The sequence below is a fragment of the Triturus cristatus genome, chromosome 4_1 (genome assembly GCF_964204655.1).
Source record: "Triturus cristatus chromosome 4_1, aTriCri1.1, whole genome shotgun sequence".
In the NCBI taxonomy this organism is placed as follows: domain Eukaryota; kingdom Metazoa; phylum Chordata; class Amphibia; order Caudata; family Salamandridae; genus Triturus; species Triturus cristatus.
In genome coordinates, this window is record NC_140585.1 from 97,031,562 (window position 1) to 97,047,716 (window position 16,155).

The following is a 16,155-nucleotide window of genomic DNA, read 5'->3' on the forward strand; positions in this document are numbered from 1 at the left end:
GATGCATGCCTCTCTTTGCATGTGTTATCACAATAAAACGTAAACTTTTTGGCTTTACTAATGATTGTTGTAAAATGTTTAAGGTCTGTAGATTTTTTGCAAGGACCGGGTTTGTTATGATCAATATTTTGAAACTAATGAAGAAGTGGTCTGACAAATACCATTTTAGATGGTTGAAGATTAGTATGCTGTGTTTATGAAAATCAGGTTCACAACAAATCCCTTAGGGGCATATTAGCAAGACCGGCGATAAAATAATGGGGTTAGTTATATAGCCCAGGTTAGAGCCCAGGTTAGATGTGCAGGACATCTAGCCTGGGCTTCTATTGGAATTCTATAATGCATATTAGCAAGCCCATTATCGTCGTTTTAGCGGCAGTTTCCTGCCGCTTAAACGGCGATAATTTTAATGCCGGTTTTGCTAATATGCCCCTTATTGCGGCTAGGGAAGGTGCAATGTTGTAGTAGGTTGTGGACTGCAAGGATTTGAGGAGGAGAGTGTGACAGCATACCATTCTCACTTTTATGCAGCATCGGCACAAACACATTTAGGCCTGCAAAATCATCATTTGTGCAAAGTAAGCAGAACTTTACTATCACTTTTAAGGCAAAATGACATTTAGCTGCTGTTGGTAAGTGGATTATCAGAAGTGAAGCGTAGTGATTTACCACTAGTAATAAGGCCACAAACACAATAAAAGGTTAAAGTTAGGGTCTCAATAAATGAATCCCTTTCTAGTGGCAATGAGCAGGCAGACTTAACTTCGTTGACAGGTGTGTAAAGCATTTAAGATCACCAATAAATTAAATAAGTAAGACACAAAACACAATAAAACATGTTAAAAAACTATTTATGAAAATAGATTATATTTTTATGAACAAATAGACACCAAGACGACAAAAATCCAATGTGGGGAACAAGAGATATGCATTTTTAAAGAATAAATACTTTCTATTGCTTAAAAACATATAGCGCCTCTCTGGGACATCTGGTTGCTTATGACTGCGACAAAGTCAAAGTTTGAGGCTGACCACGATGGAGCTCTGGTTGGATACACTTGGCGGGAGGCCTCAGTCAAAATTTGCCCTTCGGACTTGAAAACGTTTCTGGAGGATTTTCTCTTCACTTTGAGCTGTCCCCTCCAGCAGTCCAATTTTGATGTGACATTGCCAGATAGCTTCTCCGCAAGGCCTCAGTAAAATCCTGGAAGTCTGGAGCTCTGGAACTTTCAGTGGGACGTACCTGAAATTCAGGCAGGGTCGCTGTCTACGTTCGCCGACTTGACTCTCGACATTGCTCTGGACACCTTTGGAACATTTTCACATACATTCTCAACACTTCACCAAACTTCCGGATCTTCTTCCAAAAGGTCTCCTTGAGAGCTGAAAGTGTCCAAAACACCAATCTAAAGGTCTGGAATCTAGTAAATGGTCTCTGGGATGTCTGGACTACAATCCCCACAATGCACCTAGTCAAATCCTTAAAAGTCCAGTGAACGCACTCCCGGATGGTGACTCTTGGTGGAGATGATGCAGGTGGATTCTATTAACCTGTAGCTTGCAGGGAATCTTCTCCTAAGACTTTTAGAGTTAGGCAAATAGGCAAAGCCCTTCTGGTGCTGAGTCCCACAGTGTACAGCTGGAGCAGTTCTTGTGAGTTCAGACTTCTTGGTGCAGGACAGTAAGTCAGCAGGGTGGTCCTTCTTCTTCTCTCTTCAGGCAGCAGATCTGAGGTGCTATGCAGCTCTTCTATATATATATATACACAGTTGTTGGGTGTAAAGCAGGGGGACACCCCTGACCTATGGGATTCAGGGTGCCACACAGGTGGTACGTATTCTTGACCGAGAAAGCCTTATTCTTTCAAAATCCAAAACGGAAAAAGTCTCTCCATAGTAGCTGGATCAGGCTTACCCAATCTACTGGTGTGGCACATTTTCGTAAAAACCTCCTTTCCACCCCTCTCCATAATTTTATGACAGAGGCTTCTGTGTGGCTGGGGTGGTAGGATATGGGGGCGAGCCTGCACTTTCCCAAACTGTCATTATCCCTTTTAAGATCAGTTTGACCACTCCACCCCCTCCCTTCCTGCTCTCTGCTCTGCAGCCTGTACTTCTCCGCCACCCACAGGAAATCAATTGTGTCCTCTGACAGGACACTTCACACCTTATTAAGCGGCACTGGCACAGCCTGAGAACGGGCTGGCAGGTCAGGAGAGGGCAGCTGGAAAGCTGAATGTTTGCTCACAGACAATAAATTTGAATAACTTATTTTCTGAAATAGTTCTTATAAATCTGACAGTGACACGTTGTTGGATTTATTGTAACTAATAATTTGATACCTTTCACATGGCTCTTATCAATATTTATAGTTAAATAAAATGTTACAATGTTAGCCTATGGAGCCATTCACTACAATCAGAAAAAACAAAATTGATTTCACTTATAAGGTCTTATAATAACTTTTTTATAATGTTTCCACTTATAGTTACAAGACAACCTACCCCTGGGGCACCTAGCGGAGACCTTACAGGTTAGTCATATGTCCAAAAAAAGTAGTTTGAGACCTCTGAAGTACCTTTGAATCCAAAGTCAGAAAAAGGCAGCCTGAAAAGCAGGGCTGTCTTTCAAAATGACAGCAGTCACTACGGCTGCACACACACAAGTGAAGGAAGTCTACTGGACCTCTACACCTCCATACCCTATTATTTACTGTGGTAGGTAGGTTGAACCCCCTTAACCCTATTATCTACTAGGGATTTACAGAGCTGTCAGTATCAATTGCAATAGACCTAATTACGTGTACTTTTAAGCAGAGCTTTGGCCCTGGGTATGGTTAACAGAGCCCAGGGCACTCAAGAGTAAAACAAACAGCATCTAATAGTTAAACATGGGGGCAAAGAGTGGGGTGATACTGCAAAAAGCCCTGTTCTCTCACACAATCTCCTCCCCAGCCAACAGCCCAGGAAACTCAGCCCAACCCTGGGAGAGTTTTTCTTGTCTGTCAGACAAGGAAGAAAGTGAAGAGAACAGGCTTGTACCATTGCAGGGCCTACTCTGCCTTACATCCTCCTTTCAAGGTCACTTCCCGGGAAGCTGACCCATCTTTTAGCCTGACAGGACCCTTTTTAAACTTAAACTTTATCTCAGCTGTTTCATTGTCTTCCTCACTCTTTAGTTTGGGACGGGAGGTGCCCACCTCCTCTATCCCTAACTGCGCTAGGGCAACACCTAGCTTACCCATAGAGCTTTCCCAATACTTGAGAAACCCCACCATGACCAATCAGGTCAGAGGGCCTAACTTTACTTTTTTGCAATAGGGTGTGCCTCCCATACCAAGTACAGTGCTGCCATAAAGGCTGGCACCTAGCGGAGGCTACTGACAGCTGTCAGTGTCCAGAACCACATCCTAAGCTCTCCACTGATGGTTTAGCTGCTTTAGGGGCAGCTGTGGGTTCCTGGACTCCCTCTTTCTGTTTAAAGGGGGGGGGGGCTAACATATCCTGTAGCAGACACCCTTTATCTACTCTCACTTCGCTCAGGGCAGCGGGGGCACTATCCTTCTTGACAACTGCCTGACTGCTCAGGGCCTCCTTCTGGTCAGGTGAAGGCTCACCAATGTCAAATCTGGGTTTCTCCCTTACTGGGACTGAAGACCCTTGGCCAGTTGGAACTCTCTCTAAGAGTAGCTTAACTTCCCGCTTCCTATTCCCTTACTTTTTTGACCCCAGTTTTCTAATGGTAGGGACTAGTACCCCAGGAACTTTGGGTTGGGGGGACCCACCCAATTGTGACCAGACCAACCTTTGGGAGGTCAATGCCCAGGAGACAATCAAGGGGAGATCTGCACTGATTACCACCATATACCAGCTAAGGGTACCCTCACTCTCTAGGGGGAATAAGGCTACAGGTTTGGTGGTGACTTCACCTGTGCTTACCCTTACTCTTCTTGCCTCTCCTGGCACATACATGTCTGGGGACACAAACCTGTCACTCATTACAGTGTGACTGGCACAGGTGTCTTGCAGGCCAATGGCAGGGATCCCATTCACCTGAATTGAGTGGAAGGGCCCACTCCCACCCTCAGGAATCACCAGCTTACCAACTGGACCTGACTCCCAAGAAAATGCTAGGAGGATCTACTCATCTGAGAAATTCTCTTCTATGGCTACACAGGGCGGCCCAGGGCAAACCACCCTCTTGGAGCAGGCTAGGTCATCCCTGAAGTGACCTGACTGCTTTTTCAGCCATCCGTTCCCCTGTCTGCTTCTCAGAGGTGGGGTGGTAAATCTTTTCCTCCTTTTTAGGGTCTGGGGTACCAAGTGAGTCTCTGTGGTGGGCTTGCCACCTCCTTCTTTAGTTTTTTGTGGGCCTAACTGCACCTTTCTGGAGTATCTCCCCATGGTGCTGACTGAGAACCCGGTTTCCTACCCAGTCATCCGCTGTGTAGGAAAGTGCCTCTTTACACATGCTAGCCCCAACTTTTTGCCTAATGACTGATGTGATTTTGACTGTAAGTGCACTGGGTCCCTGCTAACCAGGTTTCCAGTGCCAGATCTTTTTCCCCAAACACTGAACCACAATTAGCACAACTTCAGTTACCCCTGTAAGTCCCTAGTACGTGGCACCCCTGGTATCTAGGGCATGGGTCCTGAAGAGGGTCCTCTGGGGCTGCAACACTGGTTGTGCCATCCCTGAAACCCCTCATCAAGACTATGCATACTGCCACTGCAGGCTACGTGTCCTGGTGCAGAGAAATCTGAACCCACAGCACTGTGTGCCATGCCCCCAGACACTGCATAAGGTATAGGTAAGTCACACCTATTGCAGGTCTTCAGCCCTAAGGCAGGGTGCACTATACCCTAAGTGTCGGCATATCTGCATTAGAAGATATGCTCTTACAGTATCCAGTCTGTTATGAGACACTATAAGTACACAGGGAAGCCATGAGGAGTACATGGGCTGGATGCTTGTCAACACGAGTTTCATAGCTCCATGATGGCTTCACTGATTCCTAAGGTGTTTGCTACTAAAAACCATGTCTTAATAAATCCTCACTGATGCCAGAGGTGGATTTATTCATTAATTCACACAGGATACCCTTTTGGAGGGTCCCTTGAAAACCTACCATGCACTAGTGTGGTCTCTGATTTGTTTTATTAAAACATTTTTTATAGAGTTTTATATAGCGCAAACTAGACCCAAGGATATCGGGTATAAGAGCGCTTTACATGAGTATAGGTTTCGTTAGACAAGGACACATTCATTTCTGCTAGGCACGGGGAGAGTAAGTGATTTTCCCAGAATCACGGGATGTTGAGCTTTGTTGCTGAGACTCAAACTGAGTTCTCCAGCTTTGAGGTCGACCACTCCTGCCGTAAGGCTACATCCTCTCCCCAGTTCCCGCCAGAATGCCACCACCAGACCTGTTCTGACCTCATGAGGTGAGAGCCAGCTGTCTGGGTGGAGGTGCTTCACACCTCCTCCAGGAGAGGATGGCCTTCCTGAGTGGGAAGCTTGAAAGGCAGTGTTGACCTTTGAAATCCAACCCAGGAACCTCCAAGTAGTGGGGGAGGCCAAGCTCCCTTTCCTGTTCCATGTTTGGTAGGAGGAAAGACAGTAAAATTAGTTAGATTAGGAGGAGGGTCTCCACTTAGCCTACACCGCCCCTAGGGCAGGTTAGGCAAGGTGAACCCCTCTCTTGAAATTGGCCATCTGGGGATGGAGGAGAAACAATCCATCATGGCTAGGGTAGTGCCTCTTCCCACAGAAAGTGGTTACTAAAGGTTGTAGACTCCCAAAAGGTTGTTAGCCCTTTGGCTACTACCTGTCTCCCCTTGAAACACCCGTAAATTGAGTATTTAGGTGGCATCTCAATACCTGAACATGAGATTTGATGGACAAAAGAAGACTTGGTCAAAGAAGACCCGCTGCACGAGAACTGAAGCACTGCTGCAGAAGAAAAAAAAGGTGCCAAACCCTTCCTGCTGCCTCCATGACTCAACAATCTTTGCCTGCCATGTCGTCCTGAACCAGAAAGGATCCTTAGAACCCCGGAGAACCTCCAGCCTTCAAGAAATGTAGAGAAGCTCCCTTGAAGTGAAGGTCTCACTCCCTTGCACAAAGCAGGCAAAAAATCCATGAAGTACGGGTTGTAGACTTGCTGTTCCCTGATAACCTCAATGCAGCACTAGAGCAAGAAAAGGAACAACTACTCTGGAGGGTCAGATGCAAATCTTCTACCCAAGCTTGGAGACACCAGGACCTACCAGAGCTGCAGCATACTAATAACCGGGGTACCAGATCCTCAACGGATAACACTAAGAAAACAAGTCCACATTGGACTCCCAAGGCACAAGAAGCAAGCACCCATCAAGGAAAGTTGAGGCACTTGAGACCAACTTCCTGAGTGGCCCAGCTGTTCCAAGATCGCCTCTCCAAGTTGCCTGCTCCTGACCGCGAAGTCCTCAAGATGCACAACGCCTGGCTGACCTGTTCGCTCTGCACCTGACCTCACAGGCCCCGGCACTGACTAACCAACTTTGCCCAAGCCCATGCATTCCTCCTTTTTCCAAGGAGACCCACCAGACTTACATGTAAGACCCTCTGCGCAGTGTACATTCAAGTGTCTTTGGGCACCAGTTTCAAAGACCACAGCACTCTGCTGCTGGTTGAACTGGGATGTTCCTGATCTTCTTCTGCTGGAACTTTGGAGCTGGTCCCAACATCTACTTAAAATTAGAAGGTGAACTTCGTGAAAGCATTGGCAGAATTTCTATGCAATTTTCTTCTTTTTCCCCATGGTTTCCGAACTTTGCAAAATTGTATCTCCGAAAGTACTTACATTAGAACTCTTGGTCTTAAAAATTATATAAAAATCAATGCTATTTTTATAAATTGGTCTCCGATTTATTTTTTGTTGTGTGTCTCATTGATAGCCTTCGTGTGAGTATAAAAAAATCTTAGCAGTACCCACTGATAAACCTAACTTCTCGCCCACCCTACCACAAAAAAGAGCATTAGTATTATCCGCTCTTTCCCTTTGTATACCAATTCATTTTAGTACATTGTACAAGGGCCAGGTTTCTACAAGCTGCTTCCCCCAGCTCACTGTGATTTGACAGCTTAGAGTCCATTAGGTACTGGTGTAACTTCTCTTGGGGACAATGAGTCAGGATATGCTCTATAAGGATTAAATTGTACAACCCCTCAATGCCCCTGCACTAAGATGTTCACAAAGTCCGCCCAGGACTGTGTGTCCCTAAACTTCATCCTGTACTTTTCTGGGGTGAGACCAAATTTCTTGACTAGGCATTCTTGCATATGTGGGTAGGATTTTCCCTCCTCCCCCTCAAGGTCAGGAGCTTGTCCTTCCCAGCTATTTGGACCAACTCCCACAACCCTAGTACTTGGAATGGGAAACAGTTGGAATACTAAAGCCTCAGCCATGCGTGTTCCAAAATCGCAAGCGTGACCACGCTTGCCTTAACCATGCATATGCTGCTTAAGGCATATGTGCAGTCTAGTTGTTGGCTGCAGCTCTGCGGAAGAGCAGGAAGAGGAAAGATCGGGTTGAGGCGGTGAGGTAAGTGGGGTGTTTGGGGGTATGGGATAGTTTGTAGGGGTGAGTGGGTAGTTTACAGGGCCTGGAGAGGATCAGGAGGTTTAGGGTTCAGGCATGGGCCGGGAGTGGGGGGTAGTTTGGGTTTGGGGGTAGTTTTGGGCGTTGGAGGAGTCAGGGTAAAATTTGGGGCTGTGGGGGGTCAGAGTTTTAGGGCTCAGGGGAAGGGATAGGGGTAGTTTGTTTGGGTTGGGGTAGTTTTGGGGGGTCTGCATAGTTTTCAGGGATGGGGTCGGGAGTTTTAGAGCTCAGGGCAGGGGACAAGTAAGGGGCAGTTTACAGGCTAAGGGGCAGTTGGGCTGGGGCAGAGGGTAGGTGGGGGTAGATTTTAAGGGGTGGGGCTAGTTTTAGGGCTCAAGAAGGGGGGCTGGAGTCGGAGTGGTTTTTAGTGGGCTGAGTTTTAGGGCTCAGGGCAAGGGGACAGTAAATAAGCAGTTTTCGTGTCAAGGGGACAGTTGGGCTGGGGAATGGGGAAGTGGGGCTAGGTTTTAGGGAGTAGGGGGTTCGTTTGAGTGCTCGGGAAGAGGGTCTGTGGCCGGAGTAGTTTTTAGGGGCTGGGTTGTCGAATATTTAAGGTTCAGGATTGGGGGTTGGGGAAAATTATAGGGCTGGAGGGTAGAATACACCGCAGGAGGGCCGAATTTTAGGGCTCAGGGCAGAGGGGCAGGAGTGTGATCTTTATCGCACATATTCCTTTACCAATCATGTCTTTACCACAAAATTGCGTCGTAAAGTCTTGCGTCGTAAAGGCATGTATGGCAAAGACGCGGTTGTGGTTAAGACCGATTGTTCAGGCATGCAGTGTTCCACCACACAACCACTTGGAATGGACCCTTCTCAACTCAAGGGCTCTTTCAAATGCAGTGACCCATTTTTCTATGTCATCCCACTCTGTGTACCTATGGACAATTCTCTTAGGGAGCCTGGAATCAACCCCCCTCCCTGGGACATCTCAACCTCTTCCTCGACTTCTTTCGCTGCCACCATTTCTTCTTGCTTTTTTATCTGCCCACTTCTCCTCATCTAGGGCTATTTTTCACTCTTCTATAGTTACCTTTCTTGCTGCCAGGGAAATCTGGGGTTCCTCTCTGTGGAGGCATTTCCTCCTCCCCCTAAATGTAAGCCTGGACATAGTTGTAAAAGTCAACAACATATAATCATCCTTACGGAGGATGTTGTTGGAGGAGTCAACCGCTCCCTACGCTTCTAACTTTTTCTGGCGCGTCCTCTGCCTCAGACGTAATTTTGACAAGCTGGGCCTTTTGCTCAGGCTCCTAGGGATTGTATCAACTCCTCCTAGCAGCTGATAACTCCCTTGGGTAGGTTATCCAGGTCCAGCTCCAAGGTATACCTACATTTTGGATCACAATAACAATCAAATAAGAATTAGAACACATTTAGAAAAATCCCCAAAGTTACAAAAAATAGTTTAGTTCAAATACAAATAAAATAAAATTAAAAGTATTGTTCTAAGACAATTTAGAGGATTTTTAAATATCTTCACCTAATTACTCTATGGTGTAATTTAAACACAAGTACATATCATCACCGCTGAACACCAAATGATGAAAAGTGGATTATTAGTAGTGAGTCACCATTAGTAATTAGGCCACAAACACAAAAAAGGTTCAGGTAGGGTCTCAATAAATTAATCCCTTGCTCAGCCTTTGGTACCTGGCAAAGAGCAGGCAGGTTTAATTTAGGAGACAGATGTTTAAAGAATTTGAAAACACCAATACATTAAATAAGCAAGACACAAAACAAAAAAAAAATCCAGCACCAGTTTATCAAATAGATTATATTTCTATGAACAGCCACCAAAAAGTAGGTAACCAGAGATATGAATTTTTAATGAATAAACATTTTCTATCGGTTGAAAATATATAGCACCACTCTGGGACACCTGGTCGCACTTAACCGAGACAAAGTCAAAGTCAAAGTTTGAGGATGACTGCAATGGAGCTCTAATTGGATTGACTATGCGGGAGACCTCAGTCAAAATGTAACTGTCTGATTTTCTCTCAACATTGAGCGGTCGTCGCCAGCAGGCCAATTTTGATGCGCCATCATAGGATAGCTTCTCTGAAAGGCCTCGGTCAAATCCTCAAAGTCTGGAGGTTTAAATGGGACAAACCTAAAATACAGACTTGGTTGTGGTTGAAGTTCACCAACTTCACACTCAACGTCGAACCAGTCGGCTTATGGATTTGTATCACAAACGTTTTCAAAACTTTACCAAACTTCTGGATGCTCTTCCAGAAGGTCTTCTTGAGGTCTCAAAGTTTCCAAAACACCAATTCAAAAGGTCTAGAATCTCCTAGATGGTCTCTGAGTTGTCTGGACTACAACCCCCATAATGCACCTGGACAAATCCTCAACAGTCCACTGGACAAACTGCAGGATGGGGACTCTTGGTGGATATGATGCAGGAGGACTCTCTTAACGAGTAGCTTGCAGGGAGTCCACTGCTTAGACTTTCAGAGTTAGGCTTAGTACTTCTGGTGCTTAGTCCCACAGTTTCCAGCAGAGGAAGTACTTGTAAGTGAAGTCCTCTTGGGGCAGGCCAGTGAGTCAGCAGGTCAGCCCTTCTACTTTTCTCTTCAGCAGGACGGGGCTGTCTTTAGCGGGAATTGGGCATTTTCCTAGTGGGCCGGAAGGGTGAGTGGCGGTTTTGGAGCAGTGGGGGCTGTTATTTGGTACAAGGGGCCGGTTTTGCTGTAGTGCTGCAATATCGGACTCCTATTACAAAAGCAACAGCAGCGCTTCACGCTAAAACCCCTGTCCCCAGCCCCCCACCTCCCAGGGTCGGTCCAACAGCACTGCCAGAGCTGTTTTGTGTTCCCAGTCGGGCCCTGCTCTTCAGGCAGCAGATCTGAATAGGTATGCAACTCTTTGATATGTATGCATAGTTTCTGGGGGTCAAGCAGTGCGGCATCCCTCGCCAATGGGATACAGGGTACCACCAAGGTGGGACATATTCTTGACAGATAAAGCACTATTACAAAATCCAAAATGGAAAAAGTCTCTCCCAAGGAGCTAAATCCGGCTAACCCAATGTACTGTTGTGGCTAATTTTCCTAAACACTTCCTTTCCACCCCTCACCCTAATCTAAATACGGAGGCTTCTGTGTGGCTGATGTGACAGGATCAGGGGGTGAGCCTTGGCTTTCCCAAACTGTAATTCTGCCTTTAAAGACCAGTCTGACCACTCTACTCCACCCCCTCCCTTCCTGCTCTCTCCTCTACAGCCTGTACTTCTCCGCCCACAGTAAATCCATTGTGTCCTCTGACGATTCATACCTCATATAGCAGTATTGACACAGCCTGGGAAAAGGCTGACCAACCAGGAGAGGGAAGCTTGAAACTGGATTTTAGCTCACAGAAAAGAAAGTGTAATAACTTTGGGGCCCATTCCAATGCAGTTAGTGAGGCCTCCTAACGGCATTTGCTCAGTTCGAATCAGATTGGGAACGTGTCTTTCTTACCGAATCAGAAAGGTTTCCGACCGACCAAGCACAATGCAAGATAGGCGTTAGGAATATCCCAATCTGAACCCAACGGCATTCGGAATGACCGACCCGCACGGAAATGACTTGTATGTCTCTACGGGCCACGTTTCTGAACAACAGATGACAATGCTGGATTCGGACAGCCTTTCCAAATCGTGCCATCTGAGTCAAATTGGCAGTTGGAATCAGACTTTGGGGGCCTGTAGTGGGCCCCCCTGCACTCGGAGCCTTCCTAATCAGGCCCGTGGGTACCCCCTTACCAGCCATGCACAATGTGTCAGGCACTAGGGAGTGGACGCCACTGGGTGCCTGATTTTCCCCAACCACCCCTTTCTTCAATGGGAGCCTATGCATTCTGTCGGAACATAGGCTCCCATTGAAGTCAATGGGAGTCCGACTGAATCGTATCTGGAAGCATCCGTATGGACTGTACTCGGTCGGTCAGACTCTCCCGATCCAAGTCGATCAGAAACCACTCCCAAACCAATTCGGTCAGGAAGATTTCCAAACCGCATCGGAAACGGGCCCTTTGTTTCTGTCATAGTTATTATAAATCTAACAGTGGCAAGTTGTTGGATTTATCTTAACTATTAATTTGATACCCTGAAGTATATATTTTTACATGGTAGAATGAATATGTATATGTAAACTACTACAAAGTTAGCCTCATCATGGCTTATAAAACATCTTTTATAATGTCCCTGCTTATAGTTACCTGGCAGCCTACCTCTGGGGCAACTAGAGGAGACCTTAAGGGTGACATACGTGTAACAATAAGGTAGTTTGAGGTGTTGGAAGTACCTGTTAATCCACTCTTATATAGTGTTGGAGGCAACATGGGGTCTGAGCAACAACCCATCCGCGATGCTCCGCCGTTCAGACCCCTAGTAACTACTTACTCAACCCACGTATGCCCTTGAAATTATAATTGGAGCGCATGCAGAGAGATCTACAGATGAAGCAACTCTGATACCTGCAAGTCTTCCTCATTGTACCCGTTCAATGTGAAAAAGCAGGAACCAGTCATGCGTGGAAGCAATCTTTCCTCCCAGCAAGCTGCAACTTAGACTGCCTGGCTCTACCATCCCTGACACTTCCAGCCCTGCGGCGGGATTCTCCTGCCGCACTGTCACGTGGGAGGATACTATCGGAGATCTACAATGTTCTGCCAGCCCCGAAGGAAGCTGCCCGGGCACGTCTGCTACGTGAACGCCGTGCTGGTATCCTAGTTGCCTCCCACACTCACAGGACACATTGTTGCAGCAAAGGACTCTGTCAACAGCAAGTAAGAATGGCTGGGCGGGGGGCAAAGACGCTGAAATCTAAGACGGTGCAGCTTTCTAACCCTGTAATGACCGCGGCATCATAGCCTAGCTCTTTGACTGCTGAAGTCTCTAGCCTCTAATTACCAGTAGCTTTGGGCCAAGTGAGGGAACGATACACAATGTGCACGAGGAGTCACAGAAGGAAAAAAAAAGAAGGAAAGGCACTGAATAATCAAATTGAAGCGGATGAACCAGTGGATTCCTCCATCGCAGCACAGGAGGTCATAATATGCCCCTATCTCCAATCTACTCCAATCACCATCTTGGAAGCTAACCACAAAGTGTCTGTTGATTTAATTCCCAACTAGGGGCCCCCGATGACCTGCAAAAGCAGAATGATAGCATAGGAGAAGAGCTAGGAGCCATTAATAGTGAACTTCTTGATGTCACAAAGCAATATTGGGTGAAATTGGTAAACCCCTTCCCCACCTGCCCAAGACCCCTGACAATATGGAAAAGTTCAATTCCCTAACCGACGACTCAGAAATATCAGATTTGAGTACATCTGCCTCTAGTGAGGAAGAGGGGCATAACTGGAATTGCAGCTAAAATTCAGACCCAACCACAAGAAAATCTGGGGCAGAAAAAAGGGGAACCGGAGAAAAAGATGTCAGACCCTCGATAGACGAAGTGCTGGAGATCTCAGATGGGACTACTCGGCATCACAACTTTCAAATATGTCCAACTTAACAGGTGCCTCAGGGGGCAATTGAACATATACAGGTAGCACTGAAGAAGGAGAGCATGAGGCAAAGAACGAGTCCGCACTTGCGGTGGTGCTGCAGTCAATCAAGAGCTGCCAGGAGGAGTTCAAAGTCGACAATCGTAGGTCACGCCTAGCCGCTAAAAAACTGCAAGGAGCCATCTGGAAGTTGGGCAGAACCTATGCTGAAATCGATGATCGAATGGCCTCTGTAGAAGTACGGACGGAAAACCTGGAGAAATATCTAATTACTCTGAAGGCACAAGGAGAGGAACATAAGGGCATAGTCAAGGACCTAATGTGGAAAATGGAGGAACAAGAGAAGGAACAACGGTGCAATAATCTCCGCATTCTGGGTATTCTGGAAGGTGTGGAAGGGAATGATCCTAGGAACTTCATGATCACGCTCTTTAAGGGGGCCATCCCGGACCTACACACTTGGGATTCAGCGTGCACACAGGTTTCCTCTAACACTGTCAAAACGTCCCTCATCCACTCCTCAGCATTCACGTGCGATGCTCTTATACCTTGACAATTTTCTGCTGCACCAAACACTTTATGATCTGGCCAGACCAATGACAAAGAAGGAATTCAATGAAATTACATTCTTTACTAGGCCTGACTTTGCTCATGCCACAGTTGAGCATAGATGGGGGCTGAGACAGCTCTTTGCCCCTTTTCAACAACTTAGGGCTGATATGTATCTACAGAATCCTGCCCAGTGAAAGATTGTGTACAAAGGGACCTCGCACAGTTTTATCTCTGAAATACAGGTCCTAACATATCTACAAGAGATGACTGGTCGAAAAAAGGGACAAACTCTAATGATTAAGTGTCTTAAAACTACACTTCAGTGAAGTAGCACTCCTACAATGTTAATGTCATAATTATGCGTTATTAAGCTTTCCTTTCCATTATTTTTGTTTAAAGGCACATGCCTATATAAGAACCTTTTCACAGGTCAGATAGCTCAAATTCTGGACTCCATTCTTAGTTTGTAGAATAATCTTATTTTGTGTGTGCTTGTCTATTTTCACCAAGGGTGTCACAATTGTGGGGGGGAGACCGGCGGGGGACGCGGGGTTCTGATTGCTCAGAAGCCATTACCATGGCTCTGGCTGTGCCAGGTAACCTCAGCTATAGGTGGGGGCGGGGGGAGGAGAAGAGGGCTGCAGCTGCTTGGGGGAAGGGGTTGGCACAAAGGGAGGAAGGTCTGCAGGTTTTTGTTCTTCTCTAGATACAACCTGTCATTTAGTACAAATTAGTAAGTTACGTATAGCTGCAAGCAATATTTGCGGCCTCAATGATTTAAGAGCACCTGGACTTCGGCTATTAAAGGCCGATGTGATCTCTATGCAAGAAACATATATTGAAAGCGCGTAGACACATTTATTAGGAACACTCGGGTACACATTAGTGGGGGCCATGACACAAAAATCACAGACACGCTGGGTTGCGATTTTGACAGCTAATCACTCTTTACAATTCAGACGCACATCAGTGGACCAGCTCGGGAGGTGGGTAGTCACGGAATGCTGCAGGAATAATGGGGATCCTATTTCTATATGCTCTATCTATGGCAGCACCTTAGACGATCCAACAGTGTTTCTCCACATGAATTAGCTGCCTGGCCACTCCCGGTAATAATCTGTGGGGATTTCAACATAAATTTGCCTGCCGATAAAAGTATAGGCCTAGAATCTGGCTGGGTATATAGTGGTCGTAAACCAAAGGTGTTTAGGGCATTAAGGGCACTCTGTCTGGAACATGCGCTTACCGATCTAAGGAACTGGAAGAATCCTACAGACCCCAGCTTTACTTTTTTTTCGTACCCACGCAACAAACATGCAAGAATAGAATTTATATTAGTGTCTCATACTCTACTCTATGACTGCTTAATCAAGAAACCCCCTCACATTCTGGCTGATCAGAACCCCTTATTGTAGAGGTCAAGGGGGAGGGCCTAAAGGCAGAGGTGCTTTCACATGGAGTTTTGAATGTGTCCTTCTTTTCAATGAAGAATATTGTGATTTTATGAGGGAGTGGATTCCCCAATTTCTTAAGGAGAATATAGGGAGCGCTGGAATCAAATTCATTTTGGATATGCTTAAAGCAGGAATACGGAGGAAACACTCAGATTTTCATTATCCCTGAATAAAAAAAAGAGCTCTGCGATAAATGATTCTCAAGGCAGATTAGCCGCTGCAGAGGAAGAATTGATCACAGTACTCCAAACTGGAGGAGACCATGCAGAAGCACAGGCAAAAGTCATAGTTGCTAAGTCAGCAATTATGGAGATAATAGCCAAAGATGATGCGGACAAACTGGCCGCTTGGCAGGAGGAAGCACATGAGTGTAGCGAGCGGGTGGGTTATCATCTTGCTATCAGAGCGAGGCAAAAAGCAACCAGAAACCTAATTGTCAAAATGAAAGATCCCGAGAAAGGTATGATTTCCGATCCAGCAGGAATTCAAAATGTATTCTATTCATACTACCAAGAGATCTATTGTGAGGATATGTCAGGAAACTCGGAAGATGTTGCGGTATATCTCAATCAGAGCCCATCTGAACGATTCTCACAGGAGGACCAGCTACAGCTGGAGGAGCTCCCGCAATGGATAGAGATATTATTGTGTATCAAGAGTCTCCCTTACAGTAAGCTGGCTTAGATAGCATACCCCTTGAGTTCTACAAAAAATCTGCAACACAACTGAAAGAATGCATGATGCAATTATTCATACATGTATTCATGGGTGGCAGACCCTCGGAATCCTGGTCACAGGCATAAATTGTAGTATTTCTTAAAAAATATAAAAATATAAAACACAGTTGGAACTCTGATCTTTCCTTTCCTATACCATTAATCAATAGCGACAGTAAGAGTTATTAAAAAATCCTTGCTACATATTTGGCCTCTGTAATTCATAAGGTTATCTCCATTCGACAACATAGGTTCATACCTGGGCAAGAGACGATATCAGAAGGGTCATCTCACTTC

General features: G+C 46.0%; 1 protein-coding gene across 3 annotated transcripts in view; it reads left to right on the forward strand.

Annotated features, from left to right (window-relative positions):
• LOC146839640 (uncharacterized) overlaps nucleotides 1-16,155 on the forward strand; it is a 390,678-nt gene that overhangs the window by 30,382 nt on the left and 344,141 nt on the right. The gene's annotated exons all lie outside the window — the stretch shown is intronic.